Below are 13,906 nucleotides of genomic sequence, written 5' to 3'. Positions count from 1 at the left end.
AGCAGTGGGGAAACTGGAATACTGACCAGCATCTGGCTGGTTTCCTCTTTGACAGATGTGGGAAGTTTACCCAATTTCTCAGACCATTCAGATGGGGAATTTCTCATTTTCTACCAAGAGAACAGCAACAAGGAGCTGCTGAATTTGTGCCTCTTACTTGCAGCTGAATCATCTGACCCCACCACACCTGAGCAGGTTCAGTGGCAACTTTCCAAGCCTGGTGTAAAAACAAGGATCATTTTGGCGCATAGAAACACAGAGAAATGCCACATTTAAATGAGGGAATTTAGAGAAACAGTAGGCTTTTCCAACAAATTAGCAAGCCCTTTAGTGATGCCTAGAGACAGCTCAGAATGAAGAGATCAATCAAACACCCATAAGCAGGAGAGCACATGGTCCAGGCTGTACCCAGAGCTGAGCTGAGCTGTCCACGGCAGCAGCAAGTCTGAGTGTGGGAGCTGAAGGGCTCAGCGTGGCTCCTGCAGGAATTAGATCACTCTTTGGCCCTCATTAGATCAATGGCCACGCTGCTGCAGCAGCCAGGGGGGCTGTGCCTGGGTGCACAGCACACCCAGCATTGTCCAGCTCTTGGCTCTCCCTGCCTTTGCAGGAAGGATAACTCTGGAGCATTGCTCACAGCACACACACTGATAGCCCATCAATAATCTCTGTAAGATCTGTGGCTCATTATGAAGAGAACATAGACTTAAATTAGGAGGCTGAATCCAATTAGGCTGTGTTGAGTTGCCATGTTCCAGGTCCTACAGAGCCCACAGAAGCCCCACCCCACTGGAGATGCACAGTTTACATGCTGGGTGCTCAAAGAGCAGATTCTGCAAACCCACTGATCATTTCTGCAGCAGTCCTCATTATCCCCATGCCAATTCCTGTCAATCATAACTGGCACTGTGAAATAAATAAACCCTCAGACCTCTGCAAAGAGGTTGGGAACCTTCTGGACACTTGGCACTCCTGTCTCACAGCTCTCCACTGGGGGAACTTGGCACAGAAGCTCCTTGCTATGAGAATACCAAGGCCTTGATCAGCACAGCCTGCAGCATCAAACCCTGCTCTGCAATCCAGGGAAATGATCCTCTGCCCCTCTCACCAGGCATGGGCACACAGAGGCCACAGCCTGCCTGGGCACCGTGTGGTGAGGCTGCCCAGCTCTCACCATGGCTGTTCCTGCCTCACCAGGGCCAAAAGGCCTTCAGGCTCTTTGGAGGACCAGTGCTTGGCGGGTTTTGTCCTTTTGTTCTTCTTCTTTCTTTTTTTTTTTCAATTTAAAAAGGCATTAAACCAGACTTTGCTGACCAAAATTGCCCCCCAGCAGTTCTCTGGCACAGCTTGGCTGACTCCTGTTAGCAGAGGAATTATTCACAACTGGTTGATATCAAGATCATAACCAAGCTGATGCTTTGGAATGGCTGCCTAGAACAGAGGCTAGACAAGGTTAAGAGAATAAAGTGGGTATTTATTAAAGGCCTTCAATAGGTTCACCTTGGGCAGTTAGAAGCCTCCCAGAGGCTACACACAATATGGAAATGGTCACAAGTTTTCCAGACAATTTAAAGTTTGGTCTATTTGCATATCAGGGGTTAATCCTCCAATTACAGCTTCAGGTGATGAAGTCATATTCCCCCAGTTCACTCCCCCCTAATTCACTTTTGTTTATACCTTTCAGGGCCTGAGGCTGTAGGCTGTCCTTGAGCTTCAGCCCCAGAGGGATTATTTTGTCTGCCCAAAATGTGAAGACAGCAGCTGACATTCTATATGGAGTTTAGAATTAGGCACTAATGCAGTACAGGATTTGAAAACTGTAAAGGCTAAAATCTTAAGGCATCAAAATGACTTCTGAACCCAGCAGCACGAGGGAGAGCTTCATCACTGTGGGGTCAGGCTCCTGCCACCCAACTGTGCATAGAGCATGGACACCTTTCTAAACTTGCTATTCTGAGGGAAAAAGCTGACATGAGCCTATAGAGACACTGGAAGGAGCAGTCTTTGAGCACTGGGACTGGTTTCATTCTTTCTGTGAAGGAAAGCTAATTTTGCACAGTATTTGCATTTTGGAAGCAAGAGTCTAAAGTTCAGATGATGCACCAGACAATGCTCTCCTGTGGCATATCTGTGATACTGGGAACTGGGAACATGAGGAAAGAAATATCCTGCCCTCACTACAGTCAGTGATCAGCACATCCCAAAAACTATTACAAAACTGTAACAGCTGCAACACAATTTGGTAGATAAAGGCTTCATTAAAAAAATGTAAGATTAAATATAAAAGCACTCTTATTACCCTCCCATCTGTTGCCTATTGACAAAGGTTTCAGACAGCTGGACATCAGAGTGTTTGCTGAATGGACTATAATACTGCAATATTTTTCTCTAAGATTAACTAGAGATAGTTTTTGTTATGGGCATTAAACAACTTCAGTTTTCAGGAAGCAAAAGGGCCTTGCAATCAAACAAAAAAGGATAAAGAGAAGGGAGGGAAGACAACCCTCCCTAAAGGCTGGCTCTGGAGACAGAAAAAGCCACTGCACCCTCTGCTGGAGCCTGGAGAGGAGACTCGAGACTGACTTCAGGCAAGCTACACACATTGTGTTGTCCTGTACAACAGAAATCGATTTTTCCTGACAATGTCTTTCCAGTTGTACAGCACAGATGAAAGCACAGCGTGGCTCACAGCATCTCTCATCCCAGTTAAGGATGAACAGTGGTGCAAATCGTGCTCTAGATAGCAGGAATTATAAATTCAGTGTCAGCCACACCTGCAAGGTAATAGGGCAGCAGACAGGTTTGTTTCCAGCAATAATTAAAATTAGAACTCTTTTCAGCCCAAGTATCAAAAGTGCTCAGGGACAGACTTGCAGCAGCATGCAGGAGCAAATGGGGGAGATCCAACACTGCTGGTCTGGGAGTATCTGGGTCAGAAATGCTGGAGAAGGGCCAGGCACCCCTTGCTGCTGGGGTGAGGAGCACCCACAAATCAGGGCATATTTCAGCCCAGGGCAAACTCCAAACCAGAGCAGGTTTTGGGGATCCTCAGCTCCATGTGAGGCCCTGACCACATCCCACTGCTCATGGAGGGGCATGGCCAAATTCTGAGGGGAACAAACAGAGGCATCATCAAGCTCCAGAGCTGGACAACCTTGGCCTGAGATAGAGCACTCCTAGTTTCCGTAACAAACCATTAGTCCATGAAGTTTTCTAGAGCCAAAGGGCTTCCCAATTTCAAAATATGGTCAACTAATTCAAAGCTGTGAGTCCAAGAAGGACCTTGCAAAAAAATAGGAATTTCTTATGAGAGATGCAGGAGCATGCAGACTACCTGCAGACAATTGATTATTTTTTAAAAGGGGAAAACCCCTGCCCTATCCCTCATTGCAGCAAAGCACCAAATCCTAGGGATGCTTTAATTAATCCTCACCCAGCAGTGAAAGGAAGCTCTTAGCAGGAAATACTGTTTTCAGAGAGAACTCATAGAGGAAAGTTATCAGCACAAAGGTAATAAAACCACAGGGAATGATCAGTGAATTTAATGGCACAAGAAGGAGTTATTTACAAACTCTCTCTTAGTGGTGAAATGCAGTTATCAAACCTGGAGCACGTGTTCAGCAGGAGGGTTCTGATACCACTGGAAGTGGCATTTAAGGTATCATAACCCCTCAAATGTATCAAGGGAGACCCTCCTCATGTCCTCCACTCTGAGGGATTGCTGCCCACAAGAAAGACTTGCTGCTGGATATTCATTGACAGGTTAAAATTAATTTGGATGTATTTTCTGGAATTTATTTTTAATTAGACAAGAACTTGGATGATTTCAGTGATGCACTCTGGCCCCAGCATTTGTGGCTCTGCTGTCGAATATCTCCTCACTCAGAGGAGCCCAGGCTCATTTCCTGGCTTGTCAGCACAACCACATCACTCCTCTCTCTCCATGGCTCCCCTGTTATGTCAAACTCATTGATTCATCTTCATCTCACAGCTCCTCAGCTCACCCCAGCGCCGGTCTCCTCCCACGTGCTGTCAAACCATCAGCACCCACTGCAATCTGCCAGCCCCACTCACCTCCCCTGCCCCAGGCAAACTCCAGCCAGGGCCCTGCCTGGCTGCTGCAGGAGAGCTCCTTCCCATCACCCAGCTCTCCTCCTCCTGCAGGAGAGCTCCTTCCCATCACCCAGGTGTCCTCCTCCTGCAGGAGAGCCCCTTCCCATCACCCAGCTCTCCTCCTCCTGCAGGAGAGCCCCTTCCCATCACCCAGCTCTCCTCCTCCTGCAGGAGAGCTCCTTCCCATCACCCAGCTCTCCTCCTCCTGCAGGACAGCTCCTTCCCATCACCCAGGTGTCCTCCTCCTGCAGGAGAGCCCCTTCCCATCACCCAGCTCTCCTCCTCCTGCAGGACAGCTCCTTCCCATCACCCAGCTGTCCTCCTCCTGCAGGAGAGCCCCTTCCCATCACCCAGCTCTCCTCCTCCTGCAGGACAGCTCCTTCCCATCACCCAGGTGTCCTCCTCCTGCAGGAGAGCCCCTTCCCATCACCCAGCTCTCCTCTTCCTGCAGGAGAGCCCCTTCCCATCACCCAGGTGTCCTCCTCCTGCCGGAGAGCACTGCTCTGTGCAAACCCAGGGCACCACAGGGAGTGTTCCTCTGTCTGCTCTGACCCCCAGGGGAGCACTGACTCTGACCCTCATTCATGGAGAAAGTTTCCTAGATGTCAAGATAGACTGGAATCTACAAAAGTATGAAATAGATTATAGAGAGTAGTGTAGGGGTATCATTTGGTGAGAAATTGAGGTTTTGGGATTTTTAGTATGTTGTGGTTGGAAGGAAGATGGAGAGTACAGGGTGTCATCCTGGGTTTCTTCTTCCTTCTTCTCCGTGGGTTTGGGTGGCATTTTGTGGAAGGATAGAATGCAAGAAAATAAAGATAGTGCAGAAGGCAGTCTCACACCTGAGGAGCTGCAGCTGTACTAATCACCAAAGATTAGGAACAGGTGTGCCCTTAACAGGCACAGCTGTGTCCAATAAGAAGAAGAGTGCTATAAAAGAGTGGGGTAGCTGGGTGAGGAGAGAGTTGGAGTTTGTTGGCTCTGCTGTGAAGGACTCAGTGCTTCAAGGAGTTGCCCATGAGAAATCCCTGAGAAGGTATGGGAGCTTTGCAATAAAATGACAACAGCGTTTTGTAGTTGGGCAGAAAAGTCCACATTGAAGGCTCTTTGGGATCATTATTGGGTTAAAAGGGAAAATAATCCAGGTGTCAGTTCTTAATTGGATAGTTTAGTCTTAAAAGACCTTATAACAAGTGATTGTTGGCCATTTTGTGCCTTCTAACGGAAAGGTGCCAAACTCACAGTAGTGAGACTGTTTTGCTGATAAGAAATAATAAACACCTGAGTCTGAACATGAATTACTGTCTCAAGTGCCTTCAATCCAGACCCAGAGAAACCCACAACTGGTACCCCCACACTTCTCCACCACCCAGAAACCCTCCTCAGCTGTCCCCTGTGAGTTTCCCCCTGCATGGAAAAGCCAGCTGAGCCCTTCCCCCAGTGCTGGCCACTGTGATGTCCCTCTGCTGTGTCCCTGCTGTGGGTCCAGCCCTGTGAGTCCCCTCTCAGTGTGGCTGTCACACATCCCTGCCCATGGGGGACACAGGGGACCATCGGCCATGGGCACACAAACAGCACCACAAATGCCCTGCAAGACTCCGGATCCTGGCTCTTGTCCTTGCAGTGTGAGTGACAGCCTAGCAATGCCTTCCCTGCATTGTCTCACCAAGAGACTCCTGTGTAAAACAAGCAAATCCAAGCTCTTGAGCCAGCTGTGCTGCACAGCTGGATTCCTGAGCCCCAAACAGCCTCAGGCACTCTGTATGGAGGCTGCTTGCCTCCACTCTGGGGAAATCCAGCACAGCCATGGAAATAGGTTAGAGAAATGACATTTAGACAGAGATCTATATTTTAGCAGGATAGATTTTCTCTACTTTGAATGTCAGTGTAAGCTGTTTTTTTTCTTCATGCCTGCAATCCAGGCCCAGTCCCCTCCCATGGGAAAGCTGGGGCAGGGAGAGAGGCCTCACTAGAACAAACATTTAACCAAATCTTCCCTGAATCAGGACCATAAACCTTGGGAGAGATTACTTGACCTGGAGTCAGCAACTTTCTCCACCAGCACTAAAAATACCCCTGAATGAGCTGTGGAAATGTGATAGCTCAGACATTTAGCAGCACTTCAGGCTAGACAGTGGTTTATAATGATACGGTTCTGTTCAGAGACCTGCCAGGAGGCCGTGCCCACACAGTTGGTATTTTAGTGGGCACAGGGCTCTGCCAGCCTGAAGGTGAGGGGAGAGGTGGTGTCTGCCTTTGCCTATCAGCAAAACCAGCCCCACTGCAGCACCTCATTTCAGTCTGCAGCTTTCCCTAATCCATCAACAGCTGCTCTGAAAGGGTAAAAGAAATCTGCTGAACACAAAAGAGTGGCAGTCACCACAAGAGCTGCATGGCTTATTTTTATAGTCTCCTTTACGTGTTTTCATAATTAGATATCCAGTCTATAGTGAAATAAGCTGGACCCATTAACAGAAGAAAACAGAAGCAAAATAATTTTGTGATCTGATTTGTTCCATCCTTCACCCAGGCAAGCAGCTTGAGGTGATAACCCCTGAATGCCGGGTGCTTTGGAAGAGGGATAGCGTCCTTCCAGGCAGCAGCTTCCATTTGTGATCTGTTCTGGCATTGATTTTCTCTCAATACACATTGGATGCTGTTTCCTTCACCAAGATGAAACACTTCTGTAGGAATGGCAGCGAGGATGCTCTGCATGGCTCCTCATCCTGCACCCCAGCTGAGCACAGACTGTGGGGACATCCCTGTGCAAAGGGGTGAGCACAGCCCGTGGGGACATCCCTGAGCACAGGGTGAGCACACAGGGCAGGGGCACCACCCGTGACACCGCCGGGACCGGCCAGTCACAGATGCACCTGTTACATTCCACAGCAGCAGATAATCATGTTTACATTTTGTTCCTGAGGCCTCTCAGCTTCTCAGGAAGAAAAATCCTAAGAAAAGATTTTTAATGAAAATATGTCTGCGACAATATATATATATATATACACACATACACACCAGAGACATTTAATTTCTACCAATACACAGACATGAGGATCAAGGGAGGTCAGGACAGGTTGCTCAGTGGTACTGCCTTTGCCTGCCTTCCATGTGAGGGAGGGCACAGCCCTGCCACTTTCACTGAGACAAGACCACTAATGGGGACCTCAGAGGGTGACCATTAACCTGGTGGGACATGAGGGACATCTTGGCACTACAGCAGGACATGGGGCTGTGCAGCTCATCCCTGACACACTGATGGGGATCTGGGAGCCCAAAACATTCATTTCTGCAAGAAGCAACAGCCAGTTGTGCACAGAAAACTGCAGGGTTTTAAACGGATAATGGACTAAATTATCCATGTGGTGCAGAGTCACTAATGGCCCTTGGGTGGGCATCCTGTGGGACAGGCAGGGGCAGCTGTCCCTCAGCCAGGGCAGCACTGGGGCACAACTGCAATGCCAGGATTGCACACAGCGGTTCTGTTGCTCACATTAACTAATAAAAAACCACAATGTCTTTCTGCAGATTGAAGCAAGGCTTTCTGAAGAACCACAAACCCCTTCTTCTCCACAGGCAGAATGTTTCTAAACTATTTCCTGTGAAACTCTGCAGTAAAGTCTCTTTCTAAATTACACTCATTAGTTAAATTTGGTTTCATTGCCATCCTTTCCCTCAGAGCCCATTACACAAGTTGGATGCTGCATTTCAGGAATCCATTACATGCTAACAACAATATTTCCTTTGAAAAAATAATTTTTCAAAGACTTTTTGATGTTAGACTATGTCCTATCTTTTTGAAGGTCCAAAATGTTATCAGAGAAGGGAAGGCAAAAGCTGCCTTTGGACATCACAGTGCCTTCTAGTTCATCCAAATTATTATTTTATAAGCATAATCAACAGAAACAATAAGTTGTTATCCCCATAAACAGCTCTTTTCTACACTAATTCAGGCCCTCTTTTATGCAGTCTGCAGCATAAAATAGGAAAATTTTTAGGAAAATAGAAGCGACACAACTCAGAGGAAAAGTGTGCTGGCACAGGGGATTGCAGCTTGTCATCTCACATGGCTCATGTGGCATTTATCACCAGCAAGAAAAAAAAAATGAGGAAAAATAAGACATTGCTAATAGGCATCTGCAGTGCTGTGCCCCAGGGCTTATCTGCTGTAAGAAATTAAACCAGAATCTTGCAAAACCTGGATATTTCCAAAACCTGACATTCAGGAAAGCAAATCACCCTCTCTCCCTCTCTGCATCTACCCATAGATTTCACTCTGTTTGGGTCTCTGTTTAAGCACATTGAGGTCTGTCAGATTGCGCTGACTGGTGAATGGAAGAAAACAAGAAGGATCAGTTGGGTCAAAGGCCAGAACAAGCTGTGAGTTTTCAGACACCTGTCTTACCAAAAGAGCATTTTTAGCATAAATTGCAGATTCACATCCCTTAGAGCATTGCCAACCACTTTATAGTCATGCCTTGGTACTTGGTAAAGCAGAAAGGAAACTATTATAGCTGTTTGCATCCCCTCCACAACAGGGAAAACAACTCTCCTACTGCTAAGTGACAGACTGAGTCAAGCACTGCCTCTTCAGTGAAAACTTTATTAGATCTCAGCATGGTTACGATTTTGGAAATTGCTTTTAGACACTTTTATGAGTTTGAGAGCTAGAATTTAATGTCATTGTCTTTTAAATTTAATCTTACTTGAATTACATTTAATTTGATTGCTCTGTGGTGCTTACTTGCACATAACCAGTTCACCATTTTGCTGCTCCTTGTCACAGGCTGGTGGCCTTGCTGTTGTGTTTGAAGGATGCCCTGAAGCTGGTGGGTTTCCCTGTGGCCTCTCACCACCGTGCATTGACCCCCACTGCTTTGAACTGAGTGTGCAACGAGAAACTGAGAGTATTTAGCCCTCATGATGTTTATTGGAAGAATTAGGAAAAATCCACTCATTTTCTGAGGAAACATAAAATTGCTTCACTCATTCTTTTCTCCTCTTTGATCGCTCAAACAAAATTGGTAATTAACAAAATTATTTAGGACGGTGCAATGTTATCTGGCTGGGTTTAGCTGAGCCCTGAGCATGGAAGCAGTGCACAAAGTAGCTACTATTTTTTCTTTTTTTGCCTATATTGTCTGTCTAAACATCTTGTTTCACAATTTTACTGTCAAGTAGATTTTTCCCTCTTTATGTATGACATCTGACAAGCAGGAAAACAGTACACCAAGAGTTTCTTCTTGAGGAAAAAATCATCAGGGATCCAAATAGGACAGCAGGGTGGGGGAAGACAGTGAGGGCTTAAAACCCCCCATGTAACAGGAGCAGCATGATGCCCCCTCTCATCTTGCTGACCTCTGGAGCTGAAACATCAGACTCTGAAGCCAACTGCAGCCCATCATCAGCTGGTCAAGGGTTGTGGAAAAATTTTCTTGAAGAAATAATATTGATTGAATAAGCAAGAATCAGCTGAGGCATATTGATTACTACCAGCATGCTTGATTTCTTAAAAGCCTTTTACTGGACAATCAGTACAGAGAGTGTCCAGAGATGTTTCTGTCTTTAATGCAAGCACCTTTGACTTCACAAAGAATACACAATTCATAAAATAAATGAAGACCGCCTAGGGCCTGGACTCTTTTACTTAGGGAAGGCATCAGAGATTTCCTGCACTCTTTGAGGTCAGACCTCCAGTGCCAGCATATAATTTTCCCTTCCTCTTCCCAGAGCCCAAAGGGGATGGTGCCTGCTGAGCTCTTCCCACACACAAATGTCACTCTTTGCTGCTTCTTAAAGCATTGCTGCTAAATCTCTGATCATTTTATTGTCATTTGTATTTTGCTGCTGAATGTTACAGCTTTGGCAGACTTTGAAACCTTTTCATGGGAGGAAGTTTCTCCCTGTCTCTCTGCTGTGTTGAGAGGATTCTGTGTGAAGATGTTTTACATCAAAACCTTCAAGTACAGTGGCCCTATAGGGAGGGAGTGAAAATCAGTGTCCTGGTGCCCATGCAAAGGGTGACTGAGGGGTCATATGTCGCAGACATCTTTTATGAAAAGTCCTTTCCTTAGGATTTTCCCTCCTGAGAAGCTGAGAGGCCTCAGGAACAAAATGTAAACAATGGTTATCTGCTGCTGTGGAATGCAACAGGTGCATCTGTGATTGGCCCATGTTGGTTGTTTCTAATTAATGGCCAATCACAGTCAGCTGGCTCAGACAGAGAGTCCGAGACACAAACCTTTGTTATCATTCTTTTTTTTCCTATTCTTAGCTAGCCTTCTGAGGAAATCCTTTCTTCTATTCTTTTAGTATAGTTTTAATGTGATATATATCATAAAATATTAAATCAAGCCTTCTGAAACATGGAGTCAGATCCTCATCTCTTCCCTCAACCTGAGACCCCTGTGAACACTGTCATAGTTATATTCCATGGATATATGGATATTCCACATCCAGAACTGTGCCTCAGGAGATCCTGTCCCAGCTGTGAGCAGGAGGCTGTGAACATGGTCACAGTTATATTCCATGGATATATGGATATTCCACATCCAGAACTGTGCCTCAGGAGATCCTATCCCAGCTGTGAGCAGGAGGCTGCACACCAGGGTCAAACCTGCAGCCCCCCAGTTGTGGGGCACTGTTTGGGCACAGGCAGTCACTCCAGCAGAGTGGACACCACTGAGCCTCAAGCAGTTGTTCCACCTCAGAAGTATCCATGAACCAAACCCTGGTGGTTATCTGAGCAAGACCAGACTCAGAGTAAGGTCCAAACCTGCCTTAAAGCTGTTATTGTGTCCAGTGCATCACTGTTCTTTTGGGTGGGGCTCTTGCAGTGAGGACAGAGGGTGGTGGGAGGAGATGGATCTCAGTGCTCAGCAGCCTGAGCCCTGCTGCACCTCACTCCTCTTGGATTTCACTGCTTTCTTTCAGCCAAAAGTTAAGATTTCTTTAATAAGCCAGAAATTTCACTTGTGCTTAAACATGGAAAATCACATTATTAAAGGGCTGCCTCACTACAAATTGCTTTGAATTTCTTTGGTGCTGTCATAGAGTTTGGGCTAGGTTCTGCTTTTTTAAGGCAGCTGGGGAGAAAAAAACCTGTATAAAGCTGAAACCCAAATCTTCCCTGGGGCCCATCACCAAAGCCATAAAGCAGCAGTGATGAAGTAACTCATTCCTTCTCCCCAGACTCCTGCCTCAGGATTGCCTTGGCACGCTCAGGTTTCTCTTTGTCCAAGTGAGGCATTTCTTTCCATTAGTAAATCAGCTGAAGGCTTTCCCGGGACAAGAAGCTCTTGTTAACAGGACAGGGCTTCTCAGGCCAAGGCTGCCAACTTGCTACTGGGAGTGGCAAGGGCTGAAGGGCTCTGCAAGTGCTCCAGGCTCACGGATTTCCTAGCACAGCAGCTTCTGTGGGGGCTGAGCATGTCCTGGCAGCATGTTTATTTCTTCTAACCACAGAAAGGTGGTTGCTGCACCTGTGAGAGGCACTCAGCCTGCTGCGTTTTATTCACCCTCCCCAGGAACCACTTTAGTTCTGCTGTGAATGAAAAATCAGCATGTCCACGTAAATATTCAGCCCCACCTGCAGAGGCAGATAGTGACCAGACATTGAAGGCAAGTCAGCACAATTGAGTTGTGAGAATTTGTTGTGAAAAAAACCCCAACACTTTCCCTTCTTCTCCTTTTTTTTTTTTTTTTTGCTTATATTTCAGCAGAAGTCTCCAGTTTTATCCAGGCTGACAAATATTTTAAAATTTATATCAGGAATTTGGTTGCCCTTATGAAGGAAGGACTCCCACCTACAATTCTCTTGTTTAAAATTCCATGTTCTAACACAGTTATCAGCTTATATTTAAGGAGAAGAACCCACTCAAAACCTCAGCTCTCCATGCAACCCTAATGAGAACTGAGATGACTTTTGTGACTGAGCAGGGCTCTGAGCCTCCATCAAGCCCAGCTTTGCCCCTCAAGAGTAACATTTTCACCTGTCCATTAATGACCACAGCTCTGCACTTCTCCAGTGTGTCCCACAGACAGTTTCCCAAGCATTTTCAGGGATTCATTATTTAATTAGAGTTTTTTCAGCAGCACAGGGATGCTTCTACATAAAGCCTCACAGTTTTAGCAGGGGCTGCCACCCAGCAGCAGAGGAGAACAAATAAATATCAGTTTCTATTTCAGGTTACAGACCAGTTGGGGCAAACAGTATAAGGAAATCCAGTTTTATCTTCTCAGTCCATTAAAAATTAACTGGGTCTAGAGGAAGGGAAAACACAATGTGTAGCTGACTCTGGGAGGGAAAGAGCTGGTAAAACACACAGTTCTAGAAATGTTTAAGGTGAGAGGAAGGGGTCATGGGGGAAGAAACAGGCACAATTAGGCTTTTGAGTAGACAGTTAGCAAACTCTGCCATGCAGATTTGCTTTGTTTCTGGACAGGTTCTGCACAGATTCATTCCCTTCTATCCCTTTTGTTTTATAGGTTTATATCACAAGGTCCCAGACTAACTGCCTAAAGTTGCAACCCAAATCCAAGTTATGCCCTTCCATTTCCTCAAGCCTTAAAGGACTTCTGGAGGGTTCAGCTAGAGCTTTGTCCTCCCCAGGAGATAGAACATAGGTAGCAAAAAGATATTTTGTGTTCTTAAGTTACTACTGACACTAAAGGGGAAATGTGGGGATCTCAGAGCCTTAGTGCAAAAGAAGGGAATCAGCATTTCCCAATCTTACCCACCTGGCTCCCCTCCATCTTCATGCCTGCTTGCCACCACAGGGAAGGAAATGGTGCAACTGCAGCTCCCAGGACTGTGCAATGCAGGGGTTGTTCCATATCCTTCTGTTACTGGGTGCTACGTGGCCAATTCATTCTTTCACAACTGCACATACTGACTGTTAAATTAACATCCTGAAATTAAATTAACACAAGCATCCCCCCAGCTTCTGAGCTGCTCATGCCCCAGGTGAGAGGTCTGCACCTGCCAGCTCACCCAGGGAAGATGGGGAAGGCACTGAGACATCCCCAATGCATCATCCTTCACTTGAAAGCTGTTTTATTGAGAGTACATTATCGCAAGCGCATTATATACACTGCAATGGCATTTTGATGCGTTTTTGAAAGACCAGAGCAAGATACAATGCTGTTAGGATCTCTTAGAGAGAAGAAATAAAAACAAATGTTACACAGTTACGAGCAATTTGGAGTCAGCCCTGCACTCAGGAGGGATGGGAAGAAAACTGCAAAGAGCAGGGAGCTTAGAGCCATTTTACAAAGCACCAGACTGCAGAAGAGGGCTCAAGGAAAACCTTCTTCAGTGTCTGTGCACCCATAACACCTCTCCTTATTGTGCCTAGCAGCTTGGCTGCCTTTACAATAAGCCTTTCCTTCACAAGGCTTTGTAGAGCAGACTGAAGTGCTGCAATTCTTTCCTTGGTAAAATCTGGAGCATGCAAGTTCACAGAGTCTATAAAAATCAGTGGTTTCTCAAGGCAGGTCTGCCCCAGGCTAAAGTTATCTAATGAGGTATTTAAAACTCTCCCACTGCAAACTGAAATAAATCAGAAATAAAATCTAGTTGAGAGAGATCATTATTGCAGAAATCCCACTGGACACCTCTCAACTGGAATTGGTCAGGCATCCTCTGAAAAAAAGTCTTCATTTTTAAATGGTTTTGGTTGCAGTAGGGAAAAAGCTTCAGCAGCCAGTGCAGAGCTAGCCAAGCTCAGAAACACTTTACAACCTCTCTGCTATGAAATCCTCACTGAAAATGCCACCCATACCACCTCCCCTG

This window comes from Melospiza melodia, chromosome 14, assembly GCF_035770615.1.
Source record: "Melospiza melodia melodia isolate bMelMel2 chromosome 14, bMelMel2.pri, whole genome shotgun sequence".
NCBI lineage: Eukaryota > Metazoa > Chordata > Aves > Passeriformes > Passerellidae > Melospiza > Melospiza melodia.
The sequence above is the reverse complement of the archived record's forward strand: the minus strand, read 5'-3'. Positions refer to the sequence as shown.